Source organism: Ursus americanus, chromosome 4 (genome assembly GCF_024610735.1).
Source record: "Ursus americanus isolate L20-20 chromosome 4, mUrsAme1.1.p, whole genome shotgun sequence".
NCBI classification, from domain to species: domain Eukaryota; kingdom Metazoa; phylum Chordata; class Mammalia; order Carnivora; family Ursidae; genus Ursus; species Ursus americanus.
The window spans coordinates 23,798,871-23,811,389 of NC_142130.1; positions in this window are offsets into that span (position 1 = coordinate 23,798,871).

Sequence of the window (12,519 nt, forward strand, 5' to 3'; positions counted from 1 at the left end):
CGGCAAAATATGAAGTGGGAAAACCAGTGGTGGAGGGATTCTACCCAACCAGGAAGGATACTGACCATGCTCGCGCTACGTGCCAGGCCTTCTGTATATTCTCTTAATTCGATCTTCACACGTTAGTTGTTGTTAGCCCCATTTTAGAGATGAGGAAAAAGAAAATTAGGGTGGTAAATAGTGAGGCAATCGTAGAGGTAGGGACTTATCTTTAAAGTCTCTATTTCAATTTTTCATGGGGTTCTCTTTAATTTGGGGTATGGATGAAAAATTTCCTAATAAAACATTCGTAAAGTCTCTTGCTTCTTGCAATTTCTCTACCACAAGATGGCTTCCTCGGAAGAGCACTGTCACCGAATACCTGTTGTCTGTGCAACTTTGGACACGTTGCTCTCTCCTTCTGAGTTTCAGTATTTCTTCTCATCTGCAAAAGCAGGGGATTCATCTAGAATGATCTCCAAGCACTTTTTCAACCTTAGAGTCTATGATTTTTTTAAGGGAAAGATTATTTATGAATAATTATCTTTTCATAATTATATTATTAATATAATAATTATCTTTCATAATTATAATTATGAATAATTATGAACATCTTTCACATGTTCATACTCCTGAGAGAGACAGAGGTGAGAGAGCGGTAGAGGGAGAGGGATAGAATCCCAAGCACACTTTGTGCTGAGCTCAGAGCCTAAGGCAGGGCTCCATCTCACCACCCTGAGATCATGACCTGAGCTGAAATCATGAGTGCCCCATAATTATTTTAAAGACAGATTTATGGGGGTATAATTGACATCTGATAAATGACACAAATTTAATGTGTACAATCTGATAGGCTTTGACATATGTATGCACCTCTGAAACTATCACTATAATCAAGATAATGAACATTTCTATAGCCCCCAAAAGTTCCTCGTGTGCCTTTGTAATCTCTCTTTGCCTCTCCACTTTGCCCCTGCTTTCCTAGGGAAAAACTGAGCTGCTTCCTGTCAGTACATAGGAGTTTGCATTTTTAACAATTTTATGCAGACGGAATTGTACGTGAGGTACTCTTACTTGCCTGGCTTCTTTCACTCAGTGTAATTATTTTGAGTTTCACCCATGTTGCATGTATCATTAGTTCATAAGCCATAATTTGTTTACCCATCCATTCATTAATGGACATGTGGATTGTTTCCAGGTTTCAGCTATTAAAAATAAACCTGCTTTGAGCATTCACATACATGTGTTTGTTTGGAAATATGCTTTCATTTCTCTTGGGTTCATTTCTAGGAGTGGAATGGCTGGGTCATATGGAAGGTATAAGTCTAACGTTTTAAGACCCTGACAGGTTTCCAAAGTGAACATTCTAGTTGTGCTGCATACTTGCCAAAACTTGGTAAGGCTGGTCTTCTTAATTTTAACCATTCTCATATATTTTTAGAGGTATCTCCCTGGATTTTAATCTGCATTTTCCTAATAATGATTTTGAGCATCTTTATTTGTTTGCTATCTATATATCTATCTGCTTTGGTAAAGGGTCTTTTCAAAACGTTTGCTTGTTTTTTTCAATCATATTATTTGTTTTCTAATTATTGAGTTCTTTATATGTACCGAGCGCATTATATACATAGGTCAGTTATCAAATACGTGATTTGCAAATATTTTCCCCTAGTCCGTGCCTCATCTTTTCAATATCTTAATGTCTTGCAGAAAAAAAGCTTTTAATTTTGATAAAATACAACTTATAAATCTTATTCTGATTAATCTGATTATGATTATTCTGCTTGCTTATTGCTAATATGTAAGAATACAATTCATTTTGTATATTGCTCTTATAGCCTGCAACCTTGCTGAATTGACATTTTGATTCTTGTAGCTTTTTAAAATTACGATTCCATCAGATTTTCTACACAGATGATTGTATTATGAAGAGAATAGAGAGTTTTACTTCTTTTCTAATCTGGATGTCTTTTATTTCTTTTCCTTGCTTTGTTACACTGGCTGGAACCAAAAGTATAATACTGAATAGAAGTGTTAACATAAACGTCTCGCTCTTAATCTTAGGGAGGAAACACCCAGGCTTTCACCATAAAATAAGATGTTAGCTGTCGGTTTTTTATAATAGTCCGTTTATCAGGCTGAGGAATTTTTCTTCTATTGCTAGTGTACTGAGAGTTTCTATCAGGAATGGCAATTGGACTTTATCAATTGTTTTTATTTTTAATTTATTGAGATGGTCATGTGATTTTTCATTTTTAATTTATTAATATGGTAAATTTAGTTGGTTTATTTTCTTGGCTTTTCCAGAAAGTTAGTTTTGCATTCCTGAAAGAAAGAAACCCCACTGGGTCATGATACGTTATTCTTTTTTCTTATTTTTTAATTCATTAGCTAAAATTCTATTAAAAATTTTTGTGTCTGTGGTTATGGGGAATATTGCTCTGACGATTTCTTGTAACGTTTTTGTCTGGTTTTATTGTAATGTCAGCAAAACAGGGCCTCACAGTGGGTTGAAAAGTATTGCCTCTTCTTCAATTTTCTGGAAGAGTTTATGTAGGATTGATATTACTTCTTCCTTAAGTCTTTAGTAGAATTTACCAGTAAGGTGATTGAGGCCTGCCCTCCCTCCTTCTCCTTTGTGAGAAGATTTTTAAATACAAATTCAATTTATGTAATGGATACAGGGCTATTCAGATTATCTATTTCATCTTTAGTAAACTTTGGTAGTTAGTGTTTTTCAAGCATCTATTTTGTCTATGTTGTCAAACTTATTGGCATAACATTGCCAATTATATTCTCTTATCATATTTGTAAAATCTGTGGTAAGGTCACCTCTCTCATTCCTGAATTTGGTATTTTATATTTTTACTCTTTTTGTTCTGGTCAGTCTATATTGAAATTTGTCAGTTTTATTACTTCCTCAAAGAAACTATTTTTGGTTTCATTGATTTTTTTCTATCATATTTCTGTTTATATTTCTTTGATATATAGTATTTCTTTTTATTCTATTTTGAGATTAATTTTGGTTTATCATTAGTATTATAAATTTCCCCCTAAGTACTGCTTTAGTAGCGTCCCACAAATATCTGTATGTTGTGTTTTTATTTTCATTTGTTTAACATTTTATTTTTTGAATCCTGGTTATAGAGAAATGTGTTTAGTTTCAAAATATTTGATGATTTTTTAGAAATCATTCTGTTACTGATTTCAAATTTAATTCCATTTTGGTCAAATAATCTAATTTGTATGGCTTGAACCATTTTAAATATATTGAGATTATTATAGGCTTGAAGTGTAGTTTATCTTGGAAAAAATTCCATGTGCACTTGAAAGGAATGTCTATTCTGCTGTGGTTAGGCAGAGTTGTCTTTAAATGTCAAATTGCCTGATCATGTTATTTAAGTGTTCCATACCCTTACTGATTTCTTGTCTGCTTGTTCTCATTAACCGTTTAGGGAGGAATAATGAAATCACTAACTACAATGGCCATTTTTTTCTACTTCTTTTTGTAGCTACATAAATTTTTGCCTCACATATTTTGAAGCTCTGTTATTAGGTATATAACATTAAGATTGTCATAGCCTCTTTATCAATTAATTCTTTTATTTACCATTATGACTTTCTTTATTCCTGGTAATATCTCGGCTCTGAAATCTACTTTGTCTCATATTAATATAGCCACTGCAGCTTTCTTTTATTTATTTATTTATTTATTTATTTATTTATTTATTTATTTATTCATTCATTCATTCATTCATTCATTCATTCATTCATTCATTTCTATTTCTTTAAGTGAGCACTACACCCAATGTGGAACTTGAACTCACAACTCTGAGATCGAGAGTCACATGTTCCATACACAGAGCCAGCCAGGTACCCAAAATTGAAAGACTGAGATTGTCAGATAAATAAAAAAGCAAGACACAACAATATGTTGCTTATAAGAAACATAAAGATACATGCAGGTTAAAAGTAAAATGACGAGGATATAACACAGGCAAAGATACATGTATCTTTATATTTAGATCACTTACATTTAATGTGATTATCGACATGGTTGAGTTTGTGTGTATCATATCACTCTTTGTATTCCATTTGTCCCATTCTTTATTTTTCTTTTTCCTTTCTTTTAGATTAATTTAGATTAGAATTAGTATATGGGCTGTAACTTAACTTCATCTCTTTTGTTATTAGTTTATCGGCTATAATTCTTTGTTTTGTATTTTACTGGTTGGTGTAGGGTTTCACTTATCACAGTTTACCTTCAAGTTTTATACAAATTCATGTGTATTATAAGAACATTATGATAATATACTTTCATTTTCCTCCTTATGTCACTAGACTGCTGTTGTCAGGAATGTTCCTTATACATATGTTACAAACATCTCGGTGCATTAGTATAATTTTATTATTTTATTTTTAAAATAATAATTACATTTTAAATCAATTTAAATAATAGAAGAACCCACCCATATTTTTTTATGTACTTAACCATGTCCAGTGCTCCTCATTCCTCTGTGTAGATCCCTATTTCCATTTGATATTATTTTCATTCTGTATGATAGCATTCCTTTAACATTTCTTTCAGTGTGGATCTGCTGGTGACGAATTCTTTCAGATTTTGTATATCTGGAAAAGTCTTTATTTTGCCCTTGTTTTTATTTATTTATTTCGAGTGGCGGGGGTGGGGCAGAGGGAGAGAGAGAGAGAGAGAGTCCCAAGTAGACTCCCCACTGAGTGCAGAGCTTGACCTGAGGTTTGATCCCATGACCCCAGGATCATGACCTGAGCCAAAACCAAGAGTTGGATGCCCTACCGACTCAGCCACCCAGCTGTCCCAATTTTGCCCTTGTTTTTAAAAGATATTTGCACTGGAAGTTGAAGAGTCTCTATTATTTTGTGGGTGAAAAGAGACACAATTAAAATGACAGTTCACATATTTCAAGCACTTCCTATATGTCACCCTTTGAGTTAAGTATTATTATTATTATTTGCATTGGACACATTTGGAGACTGAAGCTCAGAGAAATTAGGTAAGTTGTCCAATGTCGTATGCCTGTCAAGTGGCAAAGTGACGTTATTCATGTGACTTTGGAATCTCTAATATTAACCACAACATTCCATTGTCTATCAAGAAAAATAGAAGACATGTGAGTACACACTCCTGGAAATTCCTCATGCTTATATTTCTGAGAAAAGATCAAACATTTAAGAGTCATTCCAGATTCTTTCCAGGACAATGGTCTCAACAGGAAACTCCCGGAGCCCTGTGAATCTGAACAATTCCCAAGAGATATGCTTATAGAGAATATGATCAACAAAGTTCTGCAACCCAGCTGGTTGGTTAAGGCCAGCCTAAAGTAATTCCCAGAGCCTGGGAAATGGTCTATAAAATCAGCTATTCAGGGGGTTGGGATGGGGACTTACAATGTATAAAGGAGCCTTTCCCACATACCCTGAGACATGGCCAAACCAGTTAGTGGGCTTGGGAGTGGAAGATCAGGGTTTCAGTCCTGCCTTTGCTACTTTTTCTGGTGTTCTGAATCTTGAGAAATAAACTTACTGCGACTCAATCTCCCCTCTATAATACGATAATAATAGTAATATGATAATAATAATAACTCCAGTCCATTCCTTTGGGTTTTCCTGGAGAATCTGGGAGATACAGAGGGAACATATATGAAAATCCTCTAAATCACTCTCTTATTTGTCATCTGTCCCAGGAAGCCTCCCTGACTGCCCCCTGCCTCACACCTCTTCAGCTAGAAGTGTCTTCTTTGAACTTTCAGAGCCATTTTACCTACCCTCTGAAGTCATGTAGCTCTGACCATCTTTTGTTTCAGTCATTCATATCTGTATTTTATACCTCCCTTTTCTAAGATTTATTTATTCGTTTTAGAGAGAGAGCACAAACGGGGCGTGGGGCAGGAGAGGGAGAGATAATCCTAAGCAGATTCCGAGCTAAGCATGGAGCCTGACACAGGGCTCGATGTCATGACCCTGAGATCACGACTTGAGCCAAAACCAAGAGCTGGACGCTTAACTGACTGTGCCACATTGGCACCCCTATACTTTCTACTATAGAGCTAGCTCCTTGGGCAAACTCCTTATACTACATGCCTGCTGTGTCCCTCAAGGTGACTTGCACAATGCTTCACATATGTAGGAGTGCTTCACACTCCATTAACATGTGTTTACTCATTAAAACATTGCCAGAATGAATATTATTAGAAATAATACTGGACTGGATATTTCAGAAGGACACCATTGGACCCAGGGGAAGATGTCCACAAGGATGTCTCTGATGGGTTTATACTATTTTCATCCTCCTTGGTTTGAGGAATAAAAAAAAAAAACTGATGCACAGTCATTGGTGTGTTTCACTATGCCCTGGCTCACAGCTGTATCTGAAATGTACCGCGAGTCCATTCTATGATGCTCAGGGAAAGGTCACGAATACCCTCGGCCAACCTGGTTACAGCTGATACCTCTTTCTGTGCACTCTAGGGGTTTCCCTGTGGATGCTAGCATATCTTCATGTTAACATCCATGCCAAGTCTCACCAGAGGGCAGGGCTAATGCTAGAAGAGCTCCACCTCGACATTCCTTTTCAGCTGTCCTAGTTCAAGCCCTCACTGCGTCACTGGGAAATTTGTGAGCACCTTTGAACTGGCTTTCCTTTTTCCAGACTTGCAATTTCCAATTTATCCTCTGGCATGCCCATCAGTGATTCTTCTCAAACACAGATTGAGAGGTCATTTGGGTTCCTGTACCCAATTCCAAAGTGGGGAGGGGGAAGGGCTTCCCCGTGCCACCAAGCAACACAATTCAGCTCAATTCTGACACAATCTACCTCTAATCTGTCCTGTAAGACTGCCTCTCTGTCCTCCACTTCAGATGACAATCACAAGTCTGTGTTGTCACTTGCGCTCCTGTCCGAAACCAGCTATAGTCAGGACGTTCCAACACCCCCCTCCAACTTGAGGTGCCAACCGCAAGTCTAGGTTGTTATTTAGGCTTCTGACCAATTGGCTATAAATCAACAGCTCCCATGACCCCCCCTTCAGTTTGATTGATTTGCTATAGACGCTCACAGGATTCAGAGAAACGTTTTATTTACAAAGGAATCAGTTTATTATAAAATGATATAACTCAGGAACAACTGGATAGAAAAAATATATAGAACAAGGTAGGGCAAAAGGGCATGAAATTCTCATGCCCTCTCCAAGCACACTATTTTCCTCAAATCTCTATGTATTCATCAACCTGGAGGCTTTCTAAACCCTATCCTTTTGGGTTCTTAATGAAGGCTTCATTACACAGACATGGTTGATTAAATTATTGGCCATTGGCAATTGACCCAACCCTAAGCCCTTCTCCCCTCCCTGAGGTCAGAGAGTGGGACTAAAAGTTTCAACTCTCTCAGGTGCCTGGATAGCTCAGTTGGTGGAGCGACTGACTTGGTTTCAGCTCAGGTCATGATCTCATGGGTCCTGGGATTGAGCCCCACATAAAGCTCCTCACTCAGCAGGGAGTCTGCTTGAGGTTTCTCAAGCCCTTTGCCCCTCCCCCCACTCTCTGTCTCTTTCTCTCTCTCTCAAATAAATAAATAAAGCTTAAAAAAGTTCCAACCCTCTAGTCACCTAGTTGGTTCCCCTGGCAACCAGCTCCCATCCTTAGGTGGGATTCAAAAGTCATCTCATTAACATAACAAAAGACACCTTTATTGTTCATCACCTGGAAAATTCCAAAGGTCTTGAAAGCTCTGTGCTAGAAATGGGGACAAAGACCAAATATGTATTTCTTATTATAAATCATAATATCACGAGAGGCAGCCTGACAGACCTGGCTGTGAATCCAGCCTCTGCCATTTCCCGGATGTTTGACCACGGAGAGGGATTCATAGTCCCTTCCCCTTCGCTCCTCATTTACTGCAAGCATTGTATGGTATGTTGTATCGACATCTCTTAGCACTGTGCCTGTTGCATAGTTTTAAATTTGAGTAGTTTTTACTAATTTCTATCTTTCTCACAGTGAAATGTATGTGGCTTTGAACAAGTCACATTTGGTCTCTGAACTTCAGTACCCCCATTTGAAAAATAAATAGATTATCTAGGATCCACTCAGCTGCAACAGTTGCTAATTCCATAAATGGACTGTTAATTCAATGACATGTTTGAAAATTTAGATTTGGGGCTCTCCAGAATAACCATGTAGGTTTTCACATTCATATGTTCTAGAAGTCCCCTCGAGTGCTTGACAGCTGCACACTGAGAAATCAGGCTTTGATGGGGAGGAATGAGTGCAACCTGGCTCAGCACCCTCTCCTAGCAGGGATTCTGGGGCTGCCTGATGCGGTAAACACCGCCTTTTCAGATCTCTGTGGACTGAAGTTGGTGGGGGAGCCTCCTAACCCCTTCTGTCAGTGTGATCTTAGGCTGTTCTGACTGCTCAGAACTTTTACACCTTATGTTAATCCTTAGACAATCACCGAGCCCCTTCTAACTGTGCTGTTACCTGTGCTAATCCACGCTTACATGAGAAAAGAGCTGCTTGTGTGGGCGGATGTGCTGTGGGGATGGGGTGGCGTGGCGTGTTCTTTTCTCAAACAGTCTGTGGAAGCAGCATGGGACAAAATGAGGAGGTCTGGTCTGTGCCCACACTAGCTGGATGGGTGGACACAGCTCGAAGAATCTGAGCATCCCATGTATCTTGCCTGAGCCTGTGTCCTTGTGGGACAGGGGTCATCATTCAGCCTACCATGTGGCACTGTTTAAAATGAGAAGGACTATCATGGCTGTTGTTATTTTTCTGAATACTCACGGTTTTGCACCGAGATACGATGAAAACATTGTATACCACACGCTAAAAAATTGAAATATACACAAAAAGATTTATACCAAGTTAGAATTTGGAGCAGAAATTATTTATAAAACAGGCATTGCTACTGGGCATGTTTTGGCCTTCAATTAAATTCTTTTTAAACTCTGGCTCCTTGGTGTAATGGTTTTGGAATTGGTAAAAATGAAACATTAGTTACACTGGTGAGTAATGGTTTTACTTACAACGGGATGAAAATGTTAACCCAGTGGTGCCCAGAACCAAATAGAAGACCTCCAAGTGGTTACCGTCCTGCAGGTCAGAGGTCACGGTCACGACTATTAACTTTTAGTTGGGTGGTTAAGACACACACAATAACCAGCCCTTCACTTCTCAGTTTTACCAACCCTTTGAGAGTACTTGCCGTCAACTTTTTTTTTTTTTTTTTTTTACTGGCAGAGAAACTGGGTCTCAGAAAAATTGATTTGGCCAAATTCACACAGATCACAGGGACTGACGAAATCCAGGAGGTCACGAGGCAGTAAACCAGTAGAGAGAGCAGGGTCTAAAGTCAGGCATCAGCTGGTGTGGGTACCTCTGGAACCTGGGAATAGTTACTATGTGTGAAGGAGGGTAATGACTATTTCATGGAGATAAAGTGTACACAGTGCTTAGCCCAGAGCTGGGCACTTACTTAAATTTTTAATAAAAGTTAGATGGCTGCTGCTTCTTCTTCTTCTTCTTCTTCTTCTTCTTCTTCTTCTTCTTCTTCTTCTTCTTCTTCTCCTTCTCCTTCTCCTTCTCCTTCTCCTTCTCCTTCTTCCTCTTCTTCTTTCTCCTCATCTCCTTCATCTTCCACCTCACTTGTTACTAGAGTGCATGGCTGTTGACAAACACAGCCACGAACAATCTCCTACTGACACAGTTCCCCCAAACCACCCAGGAATGTTCCCCCTACAAACCGTCTGGGATTGACCAAATTTCCACTTCCCTTTCAGCTTGTATGTCCTGGGCTTTGGAGATTTTCCTCCTATCTTTCCCTCCCTCTGCTTTTGCAGTCAGCCCTTCAGCCTGAGTCCTGATCTTACTTGGCTCTGGATTGAGGGATGCTGGGGGCAGTGCTTTATTTTGGGTGGAAGGCGGTGGAGGGGGGAAGGAAAAGCTGGAGCAACTCCTTTCTCACGCTTTCCTCAGAAAAGATGCCTGCTCTGATCTCCCAGAGCCCATCCCAGCTGTCACCATCCCCTAGACCTGCATTTCTTCCTCCTTGGTGTAACTGCCTTCCTCCGTCCCTTAGGGCCAACCTCCCTGGCCAATCTGCTTTTCCTCTGCAACATGGGGTGTGTAGCTATGCTCTGTGTTTGCAAAGAACTCATGTTAGCAGCAGTATCACCTGAGAACTTGCTGGAGTCCCACATTCTCTGAAGTCCTGCCCCAGACCTGCTGAAGGAGACCTCTGGAGAGGGAGCGGCCATCTGTATTTTAACAAGCTCCCCCAATCATTCAGATGCACCCAAAGCATGAAAACCACCGTTCTAAAGCAGCCGAGAACCCATGTGTTCCACCTTGCTTCTTGCTACGAGCAGTGAGAACATCACAGCATCACAGGTGTTTGTTAAAGGCTGTGCACCTGCCACAGGGGCGGGGCGTGGGGGTGGGAGGTGGAGGGTGGAGGAACTCAGTGGGAAAGGAAGGGGCAAAGGGGCAGGAATCAAATATTTCCTGAGTATTTGCTACGTGTCAGGCACTTGGCATCTACTCCTTCCTTTTATCTTTAATTTAACAATTAAAGAAATGGATGTTATTTATCCCTACATTGCAGATGAGGAATCTAAGCAGCTGGGAGCGGGAAGGATGAAGTGAAGGTCCAGACTGACATAGACCTGGGGCCACAAACTGGACGACAGATGGGGCAGGATGTTGTGTAAGAAGAGCCCAGTATGGGGCACCTTCATGTTACCGGTGGGGAAACTGAGGGCCAGAGAGAAGAAAGGACCTGCCCGAGGTCACATAGAAAGGCAACGTGTACTAATTCCCCATTTGGCAACTCTGCCCCCCTCCCTATCGATAAGCAATGTCTTGCATTTTTACAAATTGTTTTTAAACTTTTTATTTTGAAGTAATTTCAGAATGACAGAAAAGCTGGAGAAACAGTCTAGATTTCCATTACCTCCCTCACTCTGCTTCCCCCAAAGGTAACATCTTACATAGTCATAGTGTTGTTGTCAAGAAATTTCAGGTTTAATTAAACCTTTTATTTTGAGGTCATTGTAGATTTACATTCCGTTCAAAGAAATAATACAGATCTCCTGTGTAGCCTTCATGCAGTTTTCCCCAATGGGAATATTTTACCCGGAACTTTTATGTTTGTTGAAATGTTTTCGTTTTATTTTTCAAGTTCATCCTCACTCAGGATAAAGTGTTCAGATTTATTCTGAGGGGTCAGAGAAGAAAGGAAATACAAAGAAATGAGAATGATAGCAGTTTTCTCAGCAGGAAGGATGAGCATTCTGCTTTTTCTGGACCCACTGTTGCTTCTCCAGAGACCTCTCATGCCTTCCAGCAAAAACCTCCCAGGCTAAGGTCCTCCAGGTGCCTTCAGAAAAGAACCATGTGGGCGGGAGGCAGGAAGGAAGCAGGGGCAATGCTCCAAGAGCTTCAAACCTCAGGAAGCTCGCTTGCCCTCGAGAGGGACCTTGGAGGTCAGCCACCCGATTCTGCATCTGCCCCCTGTGTCTCCGTCAACCTCTGCCCCAACACTGTCAACGCTGGGAACTCGCCCTTATTCAAAAGCTTTGATAACTTGAGGGGTGCTGGAAAGTTCTTTCACTAGACATGGCAGCAGGACAGTGTTTTCTTGTTCCTCGTGATATTCCTACTCCCCAGACAGAGTGCTCAATAAATACAAGGTGCATGAGTGGCTGAATGAATGAAGCGATGAGCATTCATTCTGCCCAGTTTGCGAGGTTGGAGGCACATTCTTCCTCTGAAAGAGGGTGGTGAGGAGCTGCCTGGGATGCTGGGACCGTGACAGAGCCCAGCCTGCTGGGGACAGAGCCAAGTGCCTGTGTCTTGTGGAGGGTAGGATCCCTGGAACTGGAGAGGGATGGAGAGCTCCAGGGTAAGACGTCCCTGGGGCGGGGAGGGGACTCTTTCAAGTGTTCTGAGTGCCTGGTGGAGTGGCCGCCTTCCTCCATGGCCCTGACTTATTACATTCCTGGTAAGTTGAGGGAAATTTAATCCATATGTTCCTGGGGTTATTTACACGATTCTCAGCAAGATGCTGCAATTGTGTAAGAACCATTTGACGTCGATGGTGCTGCTGCCTTTTATCTGTTCTGGAAGAAAAGCCAGCTTCCCAGTCCCTGGAGAGGGAGGGGCAGGCGGATAGGGAGCAGTCATCTGGGGCTTGACCCACCAGGCAATGCAGTGTCTGGGCAGAAAGTGGTCACTGAGCCTCTGGGGGGAGGCTGAGGAGAAAGGAGAAGACAGGGGCATTGGCAGGTTGCTGCCCCCAGGACTCCTGCCCAGCATGCACCCATGGGGCTCTGCCAGCAGGACCGCAGTACGGGGGGTAGAGATGGGAGCCCCTCAAGGATGCCCAGGAGAGCAGGAGGGACAGCAGGAAGATGGGGGCTTCCAGGAAAGGCACTGAGGTTTGCCTAATTCTGCTTAAGTTACTTCCTCCCCATGGGCCTCAGTTTCCCCTTCTGCAAAGGG